At 41.9% G+C, this 25,872-nt stretch overlaps 1 long non-coding RNA gene across 1 annotated transcript in view; it reads right to left on the bottom strand.

Moving 5' to 3' along the window:
- Positions 1-25,116, bottom strand: part of LOC144587847 (uncharacterized) — a 70,789-nt gene extending 45,673 nt beyond the window's left edge. Inside the window, exon 1 of the long non-coding RNA XR_013543031.1 lies at positions 21,997-25,116. This is a non-coding gene — a long non-coding RNA (uncharacterized LOC144587847). The remainder of the gene's footprint in view (positions 1-21,996) is intronic.
- Between the last annotated feature and the right edge of the window lie 756 nt (positions 25,117-25,872).

Genomic DNA, 25,872 nt, shown 5'->3' with positions numbered 1-25,872 from the left:
CGTACTTCCATGGAGGTACTTGGTGCATTGTTCCTTTTATTATTCTCCAATATATGTCTCAGCCTTAGCAAAGGAAACATGCACAGAGAGAGAATCCTGCAACAGCTACATAAAGAAAAATAACATTTTTCACTGTTTCCAACTCAATCTCTTTTCTGATTTAACAGTCTGATTAATGGATTAAATTTTGGTCCACATTTTTAGCAATCTGTGACACTCACACTTGCTAACCAAGTATGAGCATACTGATTTATCTGAATATAAAATAATACTTTCATATTCAGTGAACTGAATGAAACAACTGGGCAGTTTTATACGCCTCTGGCACTGTTCAACCAGATGAAAATTCTCTAGTGAGATTCAATGATAAAATAATTGCTGAGATGTAGCTCTTGTAATCTGTTAGTTCACAGGTAAATGTATTTCTGATGCAGTGAGAAGGCAATGATATAACAAAAAGTAATGACCATTAAAAAGGTCCTGCTGACTATTAAACTCGGTAATTCATAGATTAAGGATTACTGCTAGTAAACATTGACAGGACAAACAGCAGCACAGAAAGAGTAATGATAGTTCAGTATAGGCCCCTGAATGATTTTCCGATTAAACTGTGTTGTAAACTTCCTTTGGTATACGTTTGTTTCAGCAGGGTTAATTATTTCCTACAGCTACGTTTAATACAGTCATAACTCTAGGAAAAAGAATAATGGCTCAAAAATGTATAATTCAGGAGATTAAAATGGACTGTTGCATCTTTAGCCCTCACACAGCACATAATTTTTATTTATTTATTTATTTATTTATTTATTTATTTATTTATTTATTTTTGGGAAAAAACTTGCCTTGTGTGAATCCTGAAGTATTTTCTGAATTCAGGTGTATTACCAAATACAGAAACATTCCATGCCCAAAGGAACAGACTCAAATATTTTTCATACAAACACTCAAAGGCAGAAAGCACACAGCAGAATGAAAATAAAATAAAATCAGATAAAATAAAACATCAATTCCTTGGAAATAAAACACCCATGGAAGAGTATTTCTTGATTTCAGTGAATTCCACTCATCTCCTAATGAAAGAGATTTCTGTTTATCCCACAAGGGACCAACTTGTTGATCTCAGAAGAACTTCTGTTTTGCTATATCCACAAAAATGATATGGAAACTTTTTTATCATGATGTTTTATCTTGGCTGGGACACAAAAGTATTCTGTTTTTTTAAAAAATCACTTGATCTTTCCTTATTTTGAATCCCTATAGTTCTTTTATCATAAGGAAAAAAGGGTAAAAACCTGTTCTTAATGTACTTCTAGACCATCATTGGTCACATATAAGATGGTGACATCTTGCCACATCCGTTTGAGTGTTTAGTCTAAGTCTTTCTTTTCATTGATGCTTGGGAGAGCAGGAAGGGTCTGGCCCTTAGCATGGAAAACAATTCTTGCATTTGTAAGATGCCAGATTTTAACAGGACAGAACAAATGTTCTAGACATAACAAAGTCTCCTTCACATTCTTTCTCTATATACAAGGTCTTGGTCCATGTCAGGTACAACAATATTTTTGTTAGATTAACAGACAAACCATCTGATTGCATGGGTTTCAATGATCAGAAAAAACCCTAAATCTTGTTTTTCTGGAGACATGAGCTGAGGGCAGATCAGTTTTGACAGTTGTCTTATAACTTGTTGTACCAATATATGAGAGCCAGAAAATCTTAGCTTAAAGTGCCTTCCTTGCGACTGAAGATATTTCTTATTCATCTTGCACAACATATATATTCTGAAATGTGCCTCATATTAAGCTTAAATGCCATGGGATCAAAGTAGCATTCATCTTCGGAATACAAAATTCAAAGTTTCCATCTCTCTTCACTTTCCTCAAACAGTGCATAGGTATGAAATAGGGTAAAATTATGCCACATGATTAAATGCAGCTGAATAACAAATAGTCCCTCCCCTTGCTTCAGCTAGCTTGTCAGAAAGGGGTGATGCTGATTTTGAGGAAAGACTGACAGAAACCAGAGAGCACACCTGACTTTATTAAACAGACTCCCACCTGCCTTCACAATTTCCCTTCAGCATAGGCTTTGGATCAAAGGTTCTTGAATATCCCAAGATGCACTTGGGGAAAGGAAGCCATTTTGAATACTTTTAGAATGAATGGAGATGAACTGGTGACAGCTAAAGCCAGATACAGACTTTAGAGATACCCCGTAATTAGAGCTGAAAGCCATTGATGCAGTACACAGAAGCGATGGAGATGGTCTTTCGGGATTTGTGAATTCAGACTTCAGAGGAATCCTCTGCTTAAATCCTGAAAACCAGTCCCTGAAACAGCTAGCTAATCTACCTAATTCTAGAAGTGAGAGAAGCTCTCAGTCAGACAGACACTCAGACATTCATATTAGTTCAAAAATTGCCTCTTACAGATGTGGCCTACCTCTAGCATCTTTTTCTGGCCTAAGACAATTGCTGTTAGGGCAGAAAGGGCGCTCAGGAACGGTTACTAGTTAGGTCACAAAGTACTTATCTGAGATTCTTCCTGAGCCAGAAGGCAGGAATTCAGACCTACCAGTACTCTCTGAAAATAGTCCCCAGAGGTCACTGAATCAGTAAAGAGCCCACAGAGACTCTCACGATGCATGTGCAAGGTGAAAATGTTCATATTTGTTTCATCTCAGATTCTTTCAGGAGATGCTTCTTTTATTTGTGTGTTTTTCATGCACTGATCCTTTCATCTTACACAAAAAAAGTTACTACTTCCTTTGGGTAATATTGTTTCATTTCCCCCATGTGTGCTTTTTGGCACTAGTTCAAAAATACTCTTTAAAAACCCTGTAAAAACTACTCCAAAATAAAGGCGAGGCAAGGCAACAGAGAATCAACATGCTCCAGAAGCAGGCAACAGTACTACCAACAACAACTGACAAAACAATCGCAACAATTCAAAGATTCTTCTTTAGCAGAATAAATATAAAGTATGTTAACCAAATAACAATGTTTTAAAAATCAATCAAATAGGTAAAGCACACACACACATAGGGCGAAAAGAGCAAGCTAATAAAATGTGCATAGTCCCTCTTCCCAAAACCAAGAAAACCAAGCAAATTATAATATAATATAATATAATATAATATAATATAATATAATATAATATAATATAATATAATATAATATAATATAATATAATATAATATAATATACAATCAAAGCACCATCCAACCAAAACTATTAGAATAAAGGGAAGTTATTTCTCTCCCATGCCAGCCAGACCCAGATGGCAAAAACTAATATAATTTCTCTGAAGGTCGTCTGTGCTTTCACTGCATTTAGTGACAATCTATCTGTAGCAGTCAGCACTGATATCTCCGGCTTCTTGAAATGCTTTGAAAGCCAACATAAGTAAATGAGAGTTGTCTGTACCCTCAATATTTGTCCAGTGAGTAGCTGCTACTGGTACCAACTGTCCCAAGCAGGAACAGAGAGTTCCACCTAATCCACACAATACCTCCTCTGTCTGATATTATGAGGGAATTCTGAGGGCAAGCAGAGTGTTATAGCTGCCTCAAGCACTTTATGTGTGTGCACATATATATGAGCTCATGTGTGTATGTGTAACAGTCATTTGACAAACAGAGTAGAGATGGGCACAAACCACTCAGCGGCATCGCTGGGTGCTTCCTCTGGGTGGGTGCCCGCTGGGTATCTGTTCAGCCAATAAACAAACGTATCTCTCATGACCACCTCTAAATTTGTCAACATCATACAAATTCTTCTTGGGCAAAACGACACCAAACTTTAAATGCCCTCAATACAGTGTGCTCAAAAAGATTCAAAGAGCAGACTTTTCTATATTTTTCTCTGTAAATCGTCATCTATCCACTCCATCAAGGACAGCAAGCAAACCTCATTAGCAATTTCTATGACTTTCCTGAAAACAAGACAGGGTCTTATATTAATTTTTGCTCCAAAAATTCATTAGGGCTTATTTCAGGGGATGTTTTATTTATTTTTTTCATGTACAACCATCTACATTTATTCAAATACAGTCATATCCTGGATGCTGCACAATGCTGCACAATGGTGGAGGGTGGGGTTTCACTTAACTGGGGCTTATTTTTGGGGTAGGGCTTATATTACGAGCATCCTGAAAAAACATACTAGGGCTTATTTTCAAGTTAGGTCTTATTTTCAGGGAAACAGGGTATGCATGAGTGCATCAATATGCATTGGAGGTGCTGTTTTAACAAACATGGAGGTGTACACCAACTGGAAAGTATATTAACAATCACACTAAAATTACACTGAGATTGCCTTTGCTTCAGTAAGGTCTTGTTGCATAGCTGCAAGGCAGAACATGAGTACATGAACAGAAGGACCGGGAAGATGAGTCAGACTAGACCTACAATGATTTTGATGACACAACAGAGAAAATCAGATCTGTGATGTATCTACCTCTAGACTGTCCTTACTCAAAATGATAAACTCATCCAGATCAACTGCTGAAACAGACTGGGAATTCTTTGTGGCCACCCTTTATCACCTTTGACTATTTTATTTTATTTATATCGTCATCGTTTAGTTGTTTAGTCATGTCTGACTCTTCGTGACCCCATGGACCAGAGCACGCCAGGCCCTCCTATCTTCCACTGCCTCCTGTAGTTGTGTCAAATTCATGTTGGTTGCTTCGCAGACACTGTCCAGCCATCTCATCCTCTGTCGTCCCCTTCTCCTCTTGCCTTCACACTTTCCCAACATCAAGGTCTTTTCCAAGGAGTCTTCTCTTCTCATGAGATGGCCAAAGTACTGGAGCCTCAGCCTCAGGATCTGTCCCTCCAGTGAGCACTCAGGGTTGATTTCCTTTAGAATTGATAGGTTTGTTCTCCTTGCAGTCCAGGGGACTCTCAAGAGCCTGCTCCAGCACCACAATTCAATTTTATTTATATACTGCCCCATTAGTGCCAAAGAATTATTCTGGGCAGTTTACAAAAGATTAAAACCAAAACATCAAACTATGCATCTCCTAGAATGCACAGCATTCAGAATTATTCTTTCAACATAGGAACTAGCCTAAAAATTATCAGACCATGCTGCTCATTTCCAATTTGAAGTCAAAACATCACATTTTTTTAATTTGTTGGTTGCTAACCATGGGCAAGCTGCACGCTCCCAGGATTGACTGATAAGGGGGATCGGTAGGTCTTTACCAGCTGGGTGTTATTAGGTGTCAATTATTTTTTAAATTGTTTTAGTTTTCTTATAGGTGTTAATGCTTTCTTTAAGGTAGTACCAGGTACAAACAACAAACTTTATTTGCAGAACATGCCAATTTTTACAAAGTAAATAAAAGTACTCATACAAAATGGATCATCTAGGCTGATGGATCATCCTTGGCCTATGTGACAAACCCAGACCTACTGGGACATGTCACACATTTACACTAAGCTGCCACCAACCATTCCCTTTAAGAAGTCACACAGACCAGGGATGGATTTTTAAACAATAAAAGAATAAGGTTTATTTTAAATACACACAGGGAAAAATAAACAATCAGGTAAATAAGATAAAGTAACGTGGCTTACTCTCACTCATACAAGCATACAGTTTGGTTCACACAGAACCCTTAACTTAAAGCACAGACCCTGAACCTATCAGTTCTGGCTAACCAACAGACACCTGAACCTATCAGGTTGGTACTCTGACACACAGAAGTACCCTGTCTGACACACAGACTCCCACAACAGCTTCTTCTTCCCAGCTGCTGCTTCGTCACAACCCAGTGTCTCTCAGCATCTCTCAGTGTCTAAACTTCACCACACAGGCATCACATATATATACAGTACAGCCCCTCCTCCTGATGTCCCGCCTTCCACTCCCCATAGGATGGAACTTTCCCTCCAAACCCATGACAGACAGGTAACATCAGTGCTGTATGTAACACCTCCCCTCTTTATAAGTTGTTTTGTAGGGGGAAAGCTAACGTGCTTTTTCCCAAAAAACAACCTGAATAAAACACACAACAACAGTTATACATACAATATCATACTTACTTATACTTACATTCTAAGTTAACCATAGCAATTAGGCATTTAAACATTTACCATTAACATTACATCAATTTACCTTTATTCATACAAACCAAGTTCAAAAAAAAAAACAGGTACATTTAACCTTTTGTCATCATTATATACACATAGTCCATGTTCTTTCGCCGTCTTCATTCTTCAGGTCTTCTTGATAAGGCGTCAGCAACACAGTTCACTGACCCTCTGACCACCTTCACTTCAAAGTCATAGTCCTGTAGGTTTAAAGCCCACCTCATAAGTTTACTATTGTGGGTTTTCATTGTCTTTAACCATTGCAATGGTGAATGGTCAGTACACAGAACAAAATGTCTTCCCCAGATGTAAGGCTTGGCCTTCTGGATCGCGTAGACTATGGCCAAACACTCCTTCTCCACTGTTGCCAAATGTTTCTCACCTTTTTGAAGTTTCCTACTCAGGTAGGACACTGGATGCTGGTCACCATTCTCATCCTCCTGGCACAGAACTGCTCCTACCCCGCTGTTAGACGCATCGGTGTAGATGATGAACTCCCGGTCGAAGTCTGGAGCACGCAGGACAGGATAGTTGATTAACGCCTCCTTCAACCTCTGGAACGCCGCCTCACAGTCGCTGGTCCACGGGATGCGGTCATCAGCCTTCTTCCTCGTCAGATCGGTCAGCGGAGCCGCAATCTCGCTAAACCTCGGGATGAACTTTCTGTAGTAGCCCACCAACCCAAGAAATGATTTGACTTTTTTCTTGGTGTTGGGTCTAGGCCAATCACGAACTGCTTCTATTTTGGCCTCCAGGGGTTTTATCATTCCTCCCCCTACCATGTGACCCAAGTATTTTATTTCTGGGCTACCCAGCTGACACTTGCTGGCCTTTACTGTTAGCCCTGCTGCACTTAACCTCTGCAGCACTAACTCCAGGTGTATCAGGTGATCTTCCCAGGTATTACTGAAGATCCCTATGTCGTCAATGTAGGCCACTGTAAAGTCACTGAGCCCTGCCAAGGTCTGGTCCATCAGCCTTTGGAATGTGGCTGGTGCATTTCTGAGACCAAAGCTCAGGACTCGAAACTCATAGAGACCAAAAGGGCTGCAAAAAGCAGTCTTTTCTTGATCCCTGGGATCAATTCTTAATTGCCAATATCCCTTTACCAGGTCCAATGATGAGATGAACCGACAACCCCCTATGGTTTCAATCAGGTTGTCTAGCCTGGGCATTGGGTAGGCATCAGGAGTGGTTACACGGTTTAATTTCCTGTAATCAACACAAAACCTAATGCTCCCATCAGGCTTGTCCACAAGGACTATCGGAGAGGACCAAGGACTAGAAGAGGGGACGATTATGTTCTCCCTCAGCATCTCGTCCAGCTCCTTCCGCACCTTGTCCCTATAGGGTCCCGTTACTCGGTATGGGGATACTGCCTGCGGGGGTGCATCCCCTGTGTGGATCCGATGCATCACTCCCTTCACTATCCCCGGCTTGTTGGAAAACACCTGTTGATATTTACTAAGCAGCATTTTTAGTTCTTGCTGCTGGTCTTGGGTGAGTGCAGGACTGATCTTTACCTCCTCTGGGTTGTATTTTACTTCCCCTCTACCCTCCCAGAAGGGTAATTCAGCTTCCTCACTCTCAGCTGCTTTTATCGCGAATAAAACCCTCTGTTCCCCTCTGTAGTAGGGTTTTAGGGCATTCACATGAACCACCCTCCTTGCTTGGTTCTCCTCCTGCTCTATAAGGTAGTTCAGGTCTGACATCTTGGACATGACCCTATATGGTCCTGCCCATTTGAGCTGCAGTTTATTCTCTCTGCAGGGCCTAAGCCAAAGCACTTCCTCCCCTGGGTCAAAGTGCCTCTCTCTAGCTTTGTGGTCATACCATGTTTTCTGTCTGACCTTCTGAGCTTGCAGGTTTTCTGCTGCCCGCTCTAGATTTCTCCTTAGGTCATTCATCAAGGTGTCTATGTATGTCACCACGTCTTGTGGGTCATCCTGGGTGACCTGCTCCCAAATTTGTTTGATCCAATCAAGGGGCCCTTTCACCCCTAAGTGTGCAGCAACCATGTCAGAGTGACCCCTTTGTAAGATCATGGGGCGATACTTTTCAGGTACCACCAGCTGACTTCTGATCCCATCTCCCCCTTTTGAGATATTCCTCAGGGTCTCTCTATATAAAATCCCCTTTTTCTCCAGAAATCTCACTGGGGTTTCAGGTGTTAGCTGGGCGTCAGTCACCTGTTCAAAACACTTTTGGAGAGTGGCGTCTGCCTTTTGCTCCTGTCCAAATCTGCTGTCTGTGGTTAAGGTTTCCACCACAGCTTCTGAACTCCCCTCTGCTTCCGTCTCGGGCTCATCATTACCCCCCTGAACTGTCCCCGTGGTGGCTTGTGAGTGTGTAACCACGAGCACCCGTTTCACATGTTCAGCCAGGTCATTTCCCACGAGCACGGCTGCTGGCAGAGTCGATGAAATCGCTAGCCGCCAAGCTCCCCTCCAGCCTTGAAAGTTGACAGGTACCTCTGCTACTGGCAGAGAGATTACCTGCCCCTCAATCCCTGCCACCTTCATGCTCTCATTTGGGATTATAAACTCCCTAGGGATGATATCTGGATGGCACAGGGTTACCTGGGAACAAGTGTCCCGCAGCCCCCTATACTGACGGTCAAGTATTCCTACGTCCACCCCTGCTGTCTCAAACAACTGAGAATCTGTTTTTATCAGCAAGCAGCGCTTTACCTCCACAAGAGGACCATTTTCCTCAGCCTGATCAGCAGAGGTAGCTGTTCCAGACTGAGTAGTCATGGCAACAGGCTCCCTCAGTGACAATGAGCCTTGCTCTTTCTGGACACAGAACACAGCTTTTGGCTTGGTCCCACTAGAATTCTGAGGCACCATTCCTTTTAGCTGCTTTAATTTCTCACACTCTGAGATTAGATGACCCTTTCCCTGACAGAAATAACATTTTCTGGTGTATTTTGATTCGCTGTCATCTTGTTTTGGTTTTCCCTCCAAAATCTGAGGTCTTGGTTTCATGTCTGAGGGCTTCCCTTCACCATGGGCCCCTCCCCCTTGCTGGCTTTTCCCTGGTCCCTGAGAGTACTTGCTGTAGGTTTCTTTGGGTTTACCTACAGATTTCCCCTCACCCAAGGGCTTTCTTATTTGGGAAATAAAATCTGCGATCTCTGCAGCTGCTGCCACAGACCTCGGTTTCCTTTCCCTCACCTGGAATTTCAATTCCCCATGCAGGACTGAATAGAACTGTTCTAGCGCTATCAAATCTTTAAGCTGCTCATAGGTCTCTGTTCCCTCCTGCGATAGCCATTTCTCAAGCAGCCTCACCAGTTGGGCCCCCACTTGGGTAAAAGTCTGTTCTGGTTTCTTGGTGAGGGACCTGAATCTTTGTCTCAGCTGCTCCGCATTTATCCCATGTCTGGCAAACACCAGTTTTTTAAACTCTGCAAAATCTTTCATCAGTTCCTCAGGCATCTCGGCATAAACCTCAGCCAGGCTACCACTGATTAAAGATCGCATGATGGTCATCTTCTCAGTTTCCCTCACTGAGAAGTCCACAAACGCTCTTTCCACTAAGGAAAAGAACACCTCAGGACAATCTCCCTTGTGGTACACAGGGAATTTCTTCAGGTCAGCCTTAGACAATTGGCCTCCCTCAGAATCCCTATTATTATTATTGTTCTGGTTCATCAGTTCCAGTTTTCTTAATTCAAACGCCATTCTCTCTCTCTCCAATCTTTCTTCCCTCTCCATTCTCTCTCTCTCTCTCTCTAATTCAAATTGCCGCTGTTTCTCTCTTTCCCTTTCCTCCATTTCCCTCACCCTCAGTTCATGCTGTTGGGCTATGAGTATTTTTCTGAGTTCTGGGTCTTGCTCTCCTGTGCTGTCACCCTGCACTGAGCCAAATTCATCCTCAGAACCTTGGTCAATCTGGGGGTCTTTCACTTCACCCATTTCTGCTACGTGGCTTCGAGTCAAGGGCATAATCCCCCCTCAGAACAGGCTGCTTTAAAAAGTCAAGCCTCAAAATAAAACGACCACTTTTTTCCTTTTTGCCTCAGAACCAGCTCTCCCTGGAGATTGCTGCTGTTCTTCAGCACTAAACTTGCAACAGTATCGAGTCAGAGCCTACCCCCCTCTGCTGGGCCTCTCAGCTGGCAAGCTAGCTCACTGTTACTACGCAGTTTTGCCTCAGCTTTTTCCCGCCAAAACCAGGCTGCCTCAGAGCACCTTAATCTAAGTCTCCCCAGTTGGCACGTTCTTCTACTAGCGCACCTCCCCGTGAGGTACACCTAGAAGATTACCTACGCGCCTCAGACTGTCCCTGACTAGACCCCCCTTGCTCTGGGCACACTTGCCAAGGCTTTGCTGGACCACTGGACAACTGGACCAGTCGTATCCCACACGCTGGACACCAATCAATGTGACAAACCCAGACCTACTGGGACATGTCACACATTTACACTAAGCTGCCACCAACCATTCCCTTTAAGAAGTCACACAGACCAGGGATGGATTTTTAAACAATAAAAGAATAAGGTTTATTTTAAATACACACAGGGAAAAATAAACAATCAGGTAAATAAGATAAAGTAACGTGGCTTACTCTCACTCATACAAGCATACAGTTTGGTTCACACAGAACCCTTAACTTAAAGCACAGACCCTGAACCTATCAGTTCTGGCTAACCAACAGACACCTGAACCTATCAGGTTGGTACTCTGACACACAGAAGTACCCTGTCTGACACACAGACTCCCACAACAGCTTCTTCTTCCCAGCTGCTGCTTCGTCACAACCCAGTGTCTCTCAGCATCTCTCAGTGTCTAAACTTCACCACACAGGCATCACATATATATACAGTACAGCCCCTCCTCCTGATGTCCCGCCTTCCACTCCCCATAGGATGGAACTTTCCCTCCAAACCCATGACAGACAGGTAACATCAGTGCTGTATGTAACAGTGAGCACTCAGGGTTGATTTCCTTTAGAATTGATAGGTTTGTTCTCCTTGCAGTCCAGGGGACTCTCAAGAGCCTGCTCCAGCACCACAATTCAATTTTATTTATATACTGCCCCATTAGTGCCAAAGAATTATTCTGGGCAGTTTACAAAAGATTAAAACCAAAACATCAAACTATGCATCTCCTAGAATGCACAGCATTCAGAATTATTCTTTCAACATAGGAACTAGCCTAAAAATTATCAGACCATGCTGCTCATTTCCAATTTGAAGTCAAAACATCACATTTTTTTAATTTGTTGGTTGCTAACCATGGGCAAGCTGCACGCTCCCAGGATTGACTGATAAGGGGGATCGGTAGGTCTTTACCAGCTGGGTGTTATTAGGTGTCAATTATTTTTTAAATTGTTTTAGTTTTCTTATAGGTGTTAATGCTTTCTTTAAGGTAGTACCAGGTACAAACAACAAACTTTATTTGCAGAACATGCCAATTTTTACAAAGTAAATAAAAGTACTCATACAAAATGGATCATCTAGGCTGATGGATCATCCTTGGCCTACTCTTCTATATGTGTTTCTGCTTTTATCACTAACTTCCACTGAGGCTGTTCATAGGTTTGCAAGTGAATGCATGATTCAAGCTAAATTTCCCCCCAAACCACTCACCATAATTAATAAAGCATGCAACATGCAGATTGAATGTAATTTGCTAATTATAAGCTGTCCCCTATAATTAGATTATGTTCACTGATTTTTAATCAGATATCTTCTGAGTCATACAATCCATGTTTCCCCTTTCCCCTCAGGGAATATTATAATCAAAGTAAATAAGCAAAAAAAGTGACTTGTTTGGGGCACTGTGTCTAATTACTTCTAAGTTTGTACTCCTGCACAAACAAGGTACAAGTAATGATGAAAATGTTACTTGCCCCATAGGATGCAGTGTGCCTCAATGGATGGTACTATTTACTCATAATTTCTAAGATACATGCGCAGAACTAATCTCAGCAGAAGGGAGGATTTGTCTACTTCAGAAGAAAAAATAAACACAGTTTTTGATGGGCACAAATTCCTACGTGATGGTTTAGTGATTGAACAGTAGTATGCTTTGGTTGCTTCAGGCCGATGGACTGCACCATTTTTCGCAAACCACAATTAGTGCTGGGAAATGTTAATTAACCATGTTATATTTATCTTAATCTTTGGGAAACCAGCAATTTAGATAACAACTATTCTAGACGGATGTACATGTCACACTGTATGACTGAATTTCAATTGCTAAAATAAAAATGGAGACACTACTTTAGAATAATACTAGGGGAATCTAAGATCAAATCAAGAGATCCATGATTAATCTCCTAAATCAGTTCCTCTTTTCATTAAACTAAATGCAATTATGAATGCAGTGATACTTTTCTGAGGAACCCAATGTGGAATGGCAGTGTTGTTTACGGTTAGAAATGCAAAGGTACATGCAAATCTACAGCCACTTTCCTTAGGAGTAAGTGCATGTTATTTTGAGGAGACTTATTGCCAGGTTGAAATATTTGTGCTTGTTTTCTCAATGCTTTCTTTTATGCAATTTCCCAAATTTAAATACTACCCAGCATTCTGATCATTTTGGATAGGGATGGTGTTTACAGACATGATAAATGTACCTATGGCCTGCACCTGTCCACCTTGAAGCAAACAAATTGCTTCTTTATTGGGAAAGTTGCACACGATGTGTAAATCTTAGAACTGCAGAGCTGGACCCTATGGATCATCAAGTCTAGCCCCTGTGAGGGAGGTACAGTGGGGAGTTGGAATTCGCAGACTCTGGCTTTGTAGTCAAATGCCTACACCACTTGTCCCCAGCTCTGCCCGTTTTCCAGAATCTCCCAGAGTAATGATTCTTTTGCCCCACAATCCTACGGACAAAGCAAGTCAAAATTTTCAGCTCCATTTAGAAGTTCTCTCCACAGTTATTGTTCATTTGGAAGTTTTAGGACACTAACTTGTGGTGGCATGACACAACATTCTAAGTCAGTATCTGATCAAATGTCCACTGAATAAAAAGTCTACCCAGTGCAGGAAAACAGGTTTATATTACAAGGACCAGAAGTATCATTACGTACACCACTGCCAATGCAGCACCAATGGCAGCTCTGTGGGTGAGGAAACTTTGCTTAGCAGAGCCTCTTTGTCCTCCTTCCCGGGATAGTGTGACACCCGTCAATTGTGTTTCTGCAACCCAGGAGGGGAGGGGCCTCTTTCGAGGCTTGCAAATGGGAGAGCCCTCACGTCTCATGGAGCACTTTCATTTTTGGATAACTGGGGGGGGTGCACTCCCCTCATGGTTTGCTTTATTTTGAAGGAGGGTGAGGTTTATTTTACTTGTTTAAAAGAAAAAAGGATAGAAGGATAGAAAGAAAGGCAGGAAGAAAGAAAATATAGAAGTGGGCATGAGTGTACATGAGTGTGATCGCCTGAGTGGTGGCACCTGCCCCGAAGCAAGGGGCACTTCCCCTCGGTTTTAGGGAGAATAGGAAGGAATGCCTCCACAGGGGGTGGGTGACTTCCCCCCCTTTAGTCTCAATATGAATTGGATTTTTTTAAAAAAAAAGAAAGAAAAGAGGAAGGGAGGGAGGGGGAAAAGAAAGAAAAAAGAAGGGGTGTATGTTTTTGCCCATGCACACAAGGGTCTGTGTGGATAGATAGATAGATAGATAGACAGATAGATAGATAGATAGATAGATAGATAGATAGATAGATAGATAGATAGATAGATAGATAGATAGATAGATAGATAGACGGACGGACGGACGGACGGACGGACGGACGGACGGACGGACGGGCGGGCGGGCGGGCGGGCGGGCGGACGGACGGACGGACGGACGGACGGACGGACGGACTATCTTCTGACAAGGAGAATTGGCTAGTATTGGAAATGCCTCGGGTTTTAATTACCGCAGGGAAGGCCAATTGCAAGGCTCAGGATAGGGATTTGAGCTGATGGGTAGATCAGTGCTTCAGGCCTCTGCCTGCACAGCCAGACATTGGGAGTTCAAGACCTTGCTATTCCTCTTTGACGGAGGCTGGACTCAGTGACCCATTGAATCCTGTCTGGATCTGCAGTTTTAGGGATACTGTATAATTTTTAAAGGTCACATGTGTGCAAATCTGTAGGTTCTGGCATGTCTTGTTTTACTGCGTTAGAGGTTAGACAGTGTAATGCTCTGGGGACACCAGGACAAATGACAGCTGGAACCCAGCCAGTTGGTTTGGATCAGCAGGAGATAGAGATGGCAAGCAGTTCAGGTTCCAGGTGTGGCAGGACGGGTGGTATCGTGGTGTGATACAGCGATATCCTGTTTCAATATTGCATCTTGGTATGGTGGCCTAGGGGTGACTTCAGATCAGATAGCTATCTGTGAGCCAACAATGGGGGTTTGACAACATGTTATCCACAGGTACCAACAGGAACTGCATCTGAACTGGGTATATGGTTGTAGCCATCTATACCTGATATGGCATACAAGCAAGTTCAAATGAAGGTCTGGTCTTGTTGCGACTATGTCTTGCCAAAAGGGATTCAGGTGACACCACAACCAAGAGTGGATCTGGAAAAGGGTTGCATAGATGTTTGGATTACTGAATAGGAAAGTCGATAAGAAGGACCTAGAGAAGGAGGGTGAACAAGATAGAGTGAGGTGCATTAGCCAGAATACTCTTGGGGCAACTAGTTACCTGTTTTCCTTATTTGGAGGGCAAGTGGTTAGCACAATAGTTAAATTTAATTTCCAGCATGCAGGGACTACCCTGGCTGCGCATGGCTGCTGTTTGAGGAAGCCTTTTGTCAAGGATGGCCACCACTTGAATTGGCACTGGGAGGAACTGCAGCCCAGCCTTTGCTTCAATATATGGCACTAGCACACCCCATGTGAGGAGACAGATTTGATAGTGGCACTGATTTGAGAGCCGGGCAAGCTTACACTCCCGATTTAATGACAGAGCAGGTGGTTCATTCCTGAACCTTCAATTCTTGAAGATGTGTACATGTAAGTGGTTGATACAGGCAAGAGTGCAGTGTCTGTGGGGACAACGTGCCAGCCCAACTATTTAGGGTTGGGCGCAAATGGGAGGGGGGGTAAAGAGCCCAGTTGGAGCAGTGAATCCAATGGCAGGCCCTCGCCACTATGCTAAAGGGAGGAGCAAATTGCCTGTTGCAATGTTTGGATTTAGGATCCTGGGAATTATAGCATGTAAGGTCACAGGCAGACTATTTTCACTCTATGCATGGTGTGGAAGACACAATTCATTAGATAAAGAAAAAGAAAGGTCGCCATTTGCCTTCTACCAGTCATTCTTATTTATTTATTTATTTATTTATTTATTTATTTATTTATTTATTTATTTATTTATTTATTTATTTATTTATTTATTTATTTATTTATTTAATATCTCGCCTATCTGGTCAACTACGACCACTCTAGGTGGCTAAATTTAAAGGATTTTGACTTCCTAGCTTTTTCTTTTCAGGGCATTTACATGGATGGGGCTTTTCCTATGCATTGCCCCATATCCCCTTTTATGGTTCAGGATACTTGCTCCAGGAGCCAGCATGTGTTCCGAGACTCTGTCTCCTGAGGACTGGCAAATGGTAGAATGAGGCCGAGTTTGTGATAGGGCTGGCACTGGCCCTGAGGATGCACAAGGTGTATGTGGTGTGCGTACAGTTTTCCAGGAATGTAGAGTTAGGGAGAGTCTGGAGCAGACTTGGACAGTGCCTGTATGGCACTTACAGGAGTTGGCAGTTTGCTATAGATATATTAAAAATTAACAAAATAAAGTAAAAAGTCATCAGGGTTATTATGACTTGATGTCAGATTTCTGCTTAACAAAATGTTAAGAGAGGAAGCAGGAAATCAGGGTTGTTGCTTTCAACATAATTCTTCCAAACAAGTGCAGCTGCGACTCCTCCAGCCCTGGGTTATGGTTCTATGCACTAAGAGGATGGGCCATTGGTTTTCAATTAATTACTGCCAGTATGTCCATGTGCTGCTGCATTCTAGGTCACTTGCTGGCTCAATTTGTTTTGATTTACAGGTACATGGAGTGTCAGGAGGTGGCTGTATATCCGGCAGATTGGACACAGCTTCCTCTGTGTAGCATCTGGTGTGGCCAGAATGGCCTGTGGTCCTAATTTGATTTGGGGCATCAACCTGCTGGGGTGGAGGGGATGGAAAGGTATGTTATGGGATGAGTTCATTGGAATGGCATCCCATGGTACTCTGTGCTGGCCCCCCAATATATTGTGGCACAGCTGGGCACACTTGGCCAAGCCATGCAGCAAGTCATAATACTTGATAGTCTGCTGGATGAATGGGTTGGAAGAGGGAGCATCCATCAACAAGAGTTGTGTGGTCAACAAGAATACCCAGCAGTTGTAGCGAACAGAGTGCCCCTTGTAGGGTATTAATGGAGCACAGCAGAGAGAAAGCGAAGAAGTCTGCAGGGATGTTTGTAAGGATTTGGGATCAGTGATTGGCACCAGGATATCCATTGGGACAGGCTGGTGCCTCTTAGGGGTGATGGGGTACATTTGTCTGATTTGGATATGGAGCTAATTGAAAGATGGACAGAGGGGCCTGCGTGAGAAAGTTGTTGGATTGGTGGTGGGAATGGGACATAGCTAAACTAATCCCATTGATAAATACTAACCTTTATTCAGTGGCTTAAAACCATTGCACTATATAAGTATGAGAATATTACTACAGAAAGTTATTTTTCTTCTCAGTGAGGATTTTTTTTAGGAATTTAAATCTTCTTCTTTTGGCAGCTGAGAAAAAAAGATGAAGAACAAAATAACAGGATAGCTTGATATCCACATATCCCACTGGTTATACCCCTGGAAGTATCAGTGGGGATGGAGAGCAAGAAAGAGAGGGAGAAGGAGAGCTGATTTTTAAAAGCCTCAAACGGCACTTCAAAAAAAAAAAGTCTGCTCTAGTTCCCATAGGATGCAGGAAAAAAGCATACAGTATATTAAGTACGAGAACTAACAAAACACAAAAAGTGAAATATCATGGGAAGCCATTTTTTTAAAAAAAATATTGTTATTATATGGTTTTGTGCTGCACTGTATAACACTATAATGATGTTTGGCTTAAGGCAGAGCAGAAAGCAGAGGGCATCCATCTTCCACCTCCTTCTCATCACAAATCAAGATGTGCAGTAGCCAGAGCCAGCCAAATTCTGGCAGACAAAATGCCACACACAGCTCCTTCAACTTAATCAATGATTGAATTCAAGCATTAAATAAATTCCTTAGCACTACAATGTTGAAAAACCAACGTACGCTTCTGGAATCAACCAAAGCTGTTAGGAGAGAGAGAGAGAGAGAAAGAGACAGAGAGACAGAGAGAGAGAGAGAGAGAGAGAGAGAGAGAGAGATTTACAGAGATGTTTTCAAATATAGACAATTTTAATAGAGTTGATATCCATAGCACAGAGGCTACTTCTATAAAATAGTTGAGCCAGAGATAAAACCAGAAAGAAAGAGAAATTTCTCCAAAAATAAAGAAAGAATCAGGTATAAATTGTATATTTTGCTGCCTTAAAAAAACAAAGCAAAATACAACCACAGGATAGTGGTGAATACGGTGATCTCTGTTTCTCTCCAAAAAAATGTATCGTTTGAATTTCTAAGACTAAAATGGTGTGGTTTTACATCTAATTTCTGGATTATCCACAGAACCTTTCATACTACTGTTCTGAGCATGGCACTCCACAAAGGCTTTCATTAGTTTAGACACGTTGCCATGGAAACTGCAGTGTGGGATTATATTGGTATGCTTTTGCGTTAGTGTGTAACCTTTCTGCTTCTTCTTTCAGTAAAATGAAACTACTTTGGCTTCCATAAGGTTGTAAGATAAGGGCCCATCCTAGTTCTACACATTGAGCCAGACATAAAACCCCAGAGAAATCATCATAGTAGAAATCAGCGGTCAATGCAAGAGGAAAATCTAGTCCAGCATTTTTGCTACACATAAAAGTTGGTGGGAACCTTCTTCAGTCTGCATATTATTCTATGTCGGTGGTTCCCAACCCTGGGTCCCTGAGATCTTTTTCGACCACAACCCTGAGAAATCCTGGCCAGCACAGCTTGTGGTGAATCCTTCTAGGAATTTTAGTCCAGGAACATCTGCAGACCCAAGGTTGGGAATCACTGTTCAAAGTAAAACGAGCAAACATGTTGGGAAAGATGTGAAAGGATATCCCATTGCAGGCCATGGTGTGGAACTAACTGACAGGCAGAAAATGTTCTTTCAGAGTTGAAACAGAAAAGAAAATTACTTTCATTATATAATGACAATATACGTATAAAATGGGATAGTGATTATACATGCTGGGGTGATAGTTTTCCCCAGTTTATAGAGAACACACAACAACTGTACAGGACCTCTGAACAGCTGAGCAACAATAACCAAATTTCTTCCTCATGAATAGGATTGTGCAGATAAAGCAGAGTTTACTCAAACAAGAGATAATGTTATTTTGGAAGGGTTATGATGTATCATCCCTTCACGGATTGCTGCCTTGTCATGGCAAAGGGGCTTGAGTAATTCAGAGAAGCTATAGGCTATGCCATGCAGGGACACCCAAGATGGACAGGTCATACTGGAGAGTTCCGACTAAATGCAATCCACCTGGAGCAAGAACTGGCAAGCTACTCCAGTATCTTTGCCAAGAAAACCCCATGAACAGAAACAAAAGGCTAAAAGACATAACACGGGAAGATGAGCCCCTCAGGTTGGAAGGCATCCAACATGCTACTGAGGAAGAGCAGAGGACAAGTACAAGTAGCTCCAGAGCTAATGAAGTGATTGGGCCAAAGCCGAAAGGACGCTCAGCTGTGGATGCAGCTGGAAGTGAAAGGAAAGTCCGATGCTGCAAAGAAAAATACTGCATAGGAACCTAGAATGTAAGTTCCATGAACCTGGATGTGGTCAAACAGGAAATGGCAAGCTGTATTGGGATACAATCTCAAAAATGATAGAAGGATTTCAATACGAATCCAAGACAGACCTTTCAACATCACAGTAATCCACATTTATGCACCAACCACCGATGAGGAAGAGGCTGAAATTGACCAATTCTATGAAGACTTACAACACCTTCTAGAACTAAACACCAAAGAAATACGTTCTTTTCATTATAGAGGACTGGAATGGTAAAGTAGGGAGTCAAGAGATAAAAGGAACAACAGGTAAGTTTGGCCTTGGAGTTCAAAACAAAGCAGGGCAAAGGCTAATAGAGTTTTGTCAGGAGAACAAGCTGATAATCACAAACACTCTTTTCTAACAACACAAGAGGGGACTCTACACATGGACATCACCAGATGGGCAATACTGAAATCAGATTGATTATATTCTTTGCAGCCAAAGATGGAGAAGCTCTATACAGTCAGCAAAAACAAGACCTGGAGCTGATTGTGGCTCTGATCATCAGCTTCTCATAGCAAAATTCAAGCTTAAACTGAAGAGAGTAGGAAAAACCACTGGGCCACTCAGGTATAATCTAAACCAAATCCCTTACGAATACACAGTAGAAGTGAAGAACAGATTTAAGGAACTAGATTTGGTGGACAGAGTGCCTGAAGAACTTTGGATAGAGGCTCGTAACATTGTACAGGAGGCAGCAACAAAAACCATCCCAAAGAAAAGGAAATGCAGGAAAGCAAAGTGGCTGTCCAACGAGGCCTTACAAATAGCAGAGAAGGGAAACAAAATGCAAGGGAGATAGGGAAAGTTACAGAAAATGGAATGCGGACTTCAAAATAACAGCAAAGAGAGGCAAGAGGGCCTTCTTAAATGAACAGTGAAAAGAAATAGAGGAAAATAATAGAAAGGGAAAAACCAGAAATCTGTTCAAGAAAATTGGAGATATTAAAGGAACATTTCATGCAAAGATGATGATAAAGGACAAATATTGTAGGGACCTTTCAGAAGCAGAAACATCAAGAAGAGGTGGCAAAAATACACAGAGGAATTATATCAAAAAGATCTGGATGTCCCAGACAACCCAAATAGTGTGGTTACTGACCTTGAGCCAGACATCCTGGAAAGTGAAGTCAAGTGGGCCTTAGAAAGCACAGCTAACAAGGCCAGTGGAGGTGATGGCATTCCAGTTGAACTATTTAAAATCTTAAAAAATGATGCTGTTAAGGTGCTACACTCAATATACCAGCAAGTTTGGAAAACTCAACAGTGGCCAGAGGATTAAAAAAGATCAATTTACATCCCAATCCCAAAGAAGGGCAGTGCCAAAGAATGCTCCAACTACCGTACAATTTCACATGCTAGCAAGGTTATGCTCAAAATTCTCCAAGGTAGGCTTCAGCAGTATATGAACCGAGAACTCCCAGAAATACAAGCTGGATTTCAAAGGGGCAGAGGAACTAGAGACCAAATTGCTAACATGCGCTGGATTATGGAGAAAGCTAGAAAAACATCTACTTCTGCTTCATTAACTATGCAGCAGCCTTCGACTGTGTGGACCACAACAAACTATGGCAAGTTCTTAAAGAAATGGGAGTGCCTGACCACCTTATCTTTCTCTTGAGAAACCTATATGTGGGACAGGAAGCAACAGTTAGAACTGGATATGGAACAACTGATTGGTTCAAAATTGGGAAAGGAGTACGACAAGGCTGTTTATTACCTCCCTGCTTATTTAACTTATATGCAGGATACATCATGCGAAAGGCTGGACTGGGGGAAACCCAAACAGGAATTAAGATCGCTGGAAGAAATATCAATAACCTCCGATATGCAGATGATACCACTCTGATGAAAGAAAGTGAGGAGGATTTAAAGAACCTCTTAATGACTGTGAAAGAGGAGAGCGCAAAAAATGCTCTGAAGCTCAACATCAAAAAAACTAAGATCATGGCCATTGGCCCCATCACCTCCTGGCAAATAGAAGGGGAAGATATGGAGGCAGTGACAGAGTTTACCTTCTTGGGCTCCACTGCAGATGTTGACAGCAGCCACAAAATTAAAAGACACCTGCTTCTTGGGAGGAAAGCGATGACATCACCTTGCCAACAAAGGTCTGCATAATGACAGCTATGGTTTTTCCAGTAGCGATGTATGGAAGTGAGAGCTGGACCATAAAGAAAGCTGACCGCCGAAGAATTGATGCTTTTGAATTGTGATGCTGGAGGAGACTCATGAGAGTCCCCTGGACTGCAAGGAAAACAAATCTATCCATCTTGCAGGAAATCAACCCTGAGTGCTCACTGGAAGGACAGATCCTGAAGCTGAGGCTCCAATACTTTGGCCATCTCCTGAGAAGAGAAGACTCCCTGGAAAAAAAACGTGATGTTGGGAAAGTGTGAAGGCAAGAGGAGAAGGGGACAACAAAGGACGACATGGTTGGGCAGTGTCATCAAAGCTACCAACAGGAATTTGACCCAACTCTAGGAGGCAGTGGAAGACAGGAGGGCCTGGCATGCTCTGGTCCATGGCATCACGAAGAGTCGGACACAACTAAACAACTAAACAACAACACTTATGGGCTTTGATTATATTTGTCTTCTTCTAGCAATTGATGAGCAGATACTTGCAATTTAGGTTACCATATCACCCTGAATGCACCAGATTTTATCTGATTTCTAAAGCAAATCAGGTTCAGGCGTCTTTAATACCGGTATGGGACACAACCAGCAAGTACTAGGAATTTCTGGATACAGGTCAGGAAATAATCTTGCCTGAGATCCTGGAAAGTTTTTGTTCATGAATGCTGACAGTAGTGGCCTAAACAGGCCAATGGCCTGATTCAGTAGAAGGCTGCTTCCTAAGTTTCTGATTGATTATACATCATCTTCCTGGAAGCCAGGCCTGCAAACTTTGCAGTTCACCATGTTGATTGAGTAGAGCAACTTGCCTGGTGGTCTTCCATGGGTGGTGGTGTTCACTTACCTGGGTAACTGCTTTCTGCATTTCCAGACGCTGGTCAATTGGTCCACAAGCAGTGTAGCTGATCGGTGGTCGATTGGTCCACAAGGGGGAAAAAAAAATCACAAATTACTTAATACTGTTAAAATAAAAATTGCTATCACTGATTAAAATGAGAAATTGGTAGCACATCATATAATAAAATATCTCCTGAATCTTAACACATTCCAGGCATTATCTGTCATAGCTCTAACAAAGGGTGAATTTCTGGGGTTGGGGAAGGAATTTTAAAAAGATGTGGAAAGTGGTCACAATACAATTGAAGAAATTGGAACAACCATTATGCCATTGAAAATGAAGTATTGCTCTCACACACCCTTTTTTTAAAATGACATATTCTATGGAAAATCTTTCACTTTCTTTCTCTTAGTATAGTAAATTGCACAAGACAGACTCATAGATATTACTCATCTCCAATTTTCGCCTAGAATGTGATGCTTGAGAATTAGTCCAAATAGGCCAATTTGAATCAACTGCCCTTAAGTTCCTCAATGGAGAAAAAACTCCTGTAACACAGTGAAAAGACTCCTCTCATCCGGGATATCAGCTCTTTAAACTATTACCATCAGGAAGGAGATTCAGGGTATTGAAAGCAAGGACAAGCAGTTTAAATGCGGGGCCATAGGTTTTTGGTGGAATTTTAATTGCTGAGAGAAAACGGGGTATCTATATTTGGATGGTGAAAGTTGTGTATATTTTAACTTTTTTTTGTAGTGTTGTCCAGTTTTACCTTGGGGAAGAGCACCTCATTTCGTTGCACCCACTTGTGAGCGCAATGACAAATAAATTTCTTATGTCTTATGTCTTAAAAGCAGCTGTGAGAGAAGTGTATCTTGCATCTAAATAAGAACTTCTCCTCACCTTCACATTTTGCTAATGCCAAAGTTTGGACTAATTACCAACCATCACATTTTAGGTGAAAATTGGAGATGAGTACAGTAGGACTGCAAGATCTGTGAGGGATTGGTTCCAAGACCCTCCCGTCCGATGCCAAAAGTGGCAATATAGAAACAAACAAGACATATAGCATAGTCTCTGGTTACCTCTAGCTGCCAGTTCTGGTAATACATCTTGGAAATGCATATTTCTTGGGGGTGTTGCTGTTATTTAATCTTTTCAGACAGTAGATAAATGAAACCGAAGGTAGTGATCCCAAGGATCTTGTAGTCCTACTGTAATAACTGTGAGTAGTAACTCCATCTTTCTTGTGTAATTTACTATGGCAAGCAAAAGAATTTTGGCCATTTTTGTAATGGTGCCATGAAGGAACTAGGAGCAAAGGTCTCCTTCCATTTCGGCAACTTATGATCATGATGGGCTGTGTTAGTTAAAATTAATAGTGTTGGCTTGGTATTCTTCAAGCATTGCCTCTTAGCATCTGTCCAGCCCAAATTACAAGAGAGAGGATTGGGAAGTAATCATCATCACCATCATCTTAGAACTGCAGAGCTGGAAGGGACATATAGCTCATCAAGTCCAGCCTCTATCAAGGAGGCACATGGGGAATTGATTTCCCAACCTCTGGCTCAACAGCCATAAACCAAAGCCACCGAGACTGCTCTGTATTTTGGTCTTTGACTCTCTGACATCTACTCCCCCCTGCACCTTTTAGGATGATATGTTTAGGGTCCTCCTATACATCTCACTTCTTTTCTTCTTTTCCAAATGGGTAGATAAGTTGTACTCATCTCTCATGTGTCCCCAGGGCACATTTTCATCTAGTTAGGATTATAGGCTTTTCTATCTAAAACATAACTTTCTTAATAAAAATTTGCTGTTTCTTAAAATCACCTGTGTTTTTGTGGGTCTCACTGCACACATGCCGGTGCAACAGCTACTGTGATATACAGAGAGAAACCTTACTGTTTCTTCTCTCACATCTTGTGAACATCCACAGCAAATGGTGTAGAGGTCAGAAGTTTGCTTAGGGAACAGAAATCTGAAAATTTGAACCTAGAAGCAGAAAGGTAAAAAGCAGAGTATGCAACAAGCAATGTCTTATAAGTGTCTTATAAGTTCTCTCTCTCTCTCTCTCTCTCTCTCTCTCTCTCTCTGTGTGTGTGTGTGTGTGTGTGTGTGCTTAAGTATCTCTTTTTTTTTTTTTGCAGAAGTGCTCCCCCGAGTGCTGAAAGATAACTGTTTGTCACAATTTCCCCTACCCATGCATTTTGCATCTACCATGGTTTGTTTTTTATGACTGAGTGCTGGAACACATGATTAATTTGCAAATCTGATTTCTAGGAGATTACAGTGGGGAAACTGGAAAAAAGAAAACTTTTAAAAACCAGAGTGTCAGAAGTGCTGAGAAAAAGGGAAAACAAAGATGCAACACTTCTGGGGGAAAAAAGAGTCAGATTAGCAGAGAGGACTGGACTAAAGGAAGTAAAATTATGTTGGATAAAATACCAGAATAAATGAGAATCAGTCTATTTAGTTTAGCTGGATACATGTTTGATTTGACAACTTTTTTCACAAGGAAGTGGAGGTCCTGTGTTTTAAATCAAGATTGTTTAAATTCTGATATTCATATATACCTTACAATATTCTGAGTATTAATATGGCAGAAAGTTCCCATAGAACAGTACATAGATGATGATTTAGGACTCAGAAGAGAAAGAGAAAGTGGGATTTAATAGATCTAAGCAAAAAACATATTGGTCCACTCTCAATGTAATTGGTTGACAGTTGATCTAAAAGTGCCCCGGAACATGAAAGATGTTGCCTGCAATTCATCTTTACAGTTTTGTTCTATCTTCTGCTCTTCCTCTACCCTTTCTGCTTTGTGATTTGTCTTTGGTACACTTATTCATGTAGTGGTTCTGTAGGTGTGAGGTTAGAGGACTAACAATGACACCACTTTACAAATTTAAGCCTGCATGAATAAATGTATGCCTGGTTTAATCTGGTTGCTGGCACCCTTTCTTTTTATTTCATCCTTTGCAGAGAGACATGGTTATTTTTCAGTGTATCTGTTGCGGGATAATTTGAATTGATGCCTGTATTTCTATTCTAAAATACTATTTTCTCTAAAGTATTATAAACATGCCTTTCACTTTATCTATAGATAACTTTTATCAAATTTCACGATTTCTGTTATGACATACAGTGGTGCCCCGTATAGCGAGGTTAATCCGTTCCGGATTAACCCTCGCTATACGGAATCATCGCTAAACGGGTAGGGGAAAGGTATTGGAACGCATTAAACTTCGTTTAATGCGTTCCAATACCTTCGTTACTTACCCGTTCAGCGAGGATTCCAGGTGCCGGCAGCCATTTTCGCGCCTTCGCTAAGCGAGGGCAGGGCGCGAAAACGGCTGCCGGCAGCCATTTCCGGGCTTCCGGCGGCCATTTTGGAACCGCCGATCAGCTGTTCGGCGGCTCCAAAATGGCCGCCGCAATACCCGATCTTCGCAATGCGGGTTTTCCCCATTGCGAAGATCGGGTATGTTTCCGTATAGCGATCCCGAAAAAGGGATCGCTATACGGAAACATCGCTATACGGTGCACTCGTTAAGCGAGGCACCACTGTATTTGGAATTCTGCCTTCAGACTAAACATTTCTATTCTGGTTACTGACACTGAGCCTTTTAGAAAAGAAAATCAAAGACAAAAAAATCAATTATCAGTGTTGGCTGTTGTTGTTATGTGCTGTCAAGTTGCCCTCTACTTATGGTGACCTTTATGAATGAGTGATCTCCAAGCTGTCCTTTCCTCAACAGCCCTGCTCAGGCCTTGCAAACTCAAACCTGTTGCTTCCTTTAGAGAGTCAATCTATCTCATATTTGGTCTTCCTCTTTTCCTGTTGCCTTCCCAAGCATTATTATCTTTTCCAGAGAATCC

This window comes from Pogona vitticeps, chromosome 1 (genome assembly GCF_051106095.1).
Source record: "Pogona vitticeps strain Pit_001003342236 chromosome 1, PviZW2.1, whole genome shotgun sequence".
NCBI lineage: Eukaryota > Metazoa > Chordata > Lepidosauria > Squamata > Agamidae > Pogona > Pogona vitticeps.
This window is presented reverse-complemented; position numbering and strand designations above follow the sequence as displayed.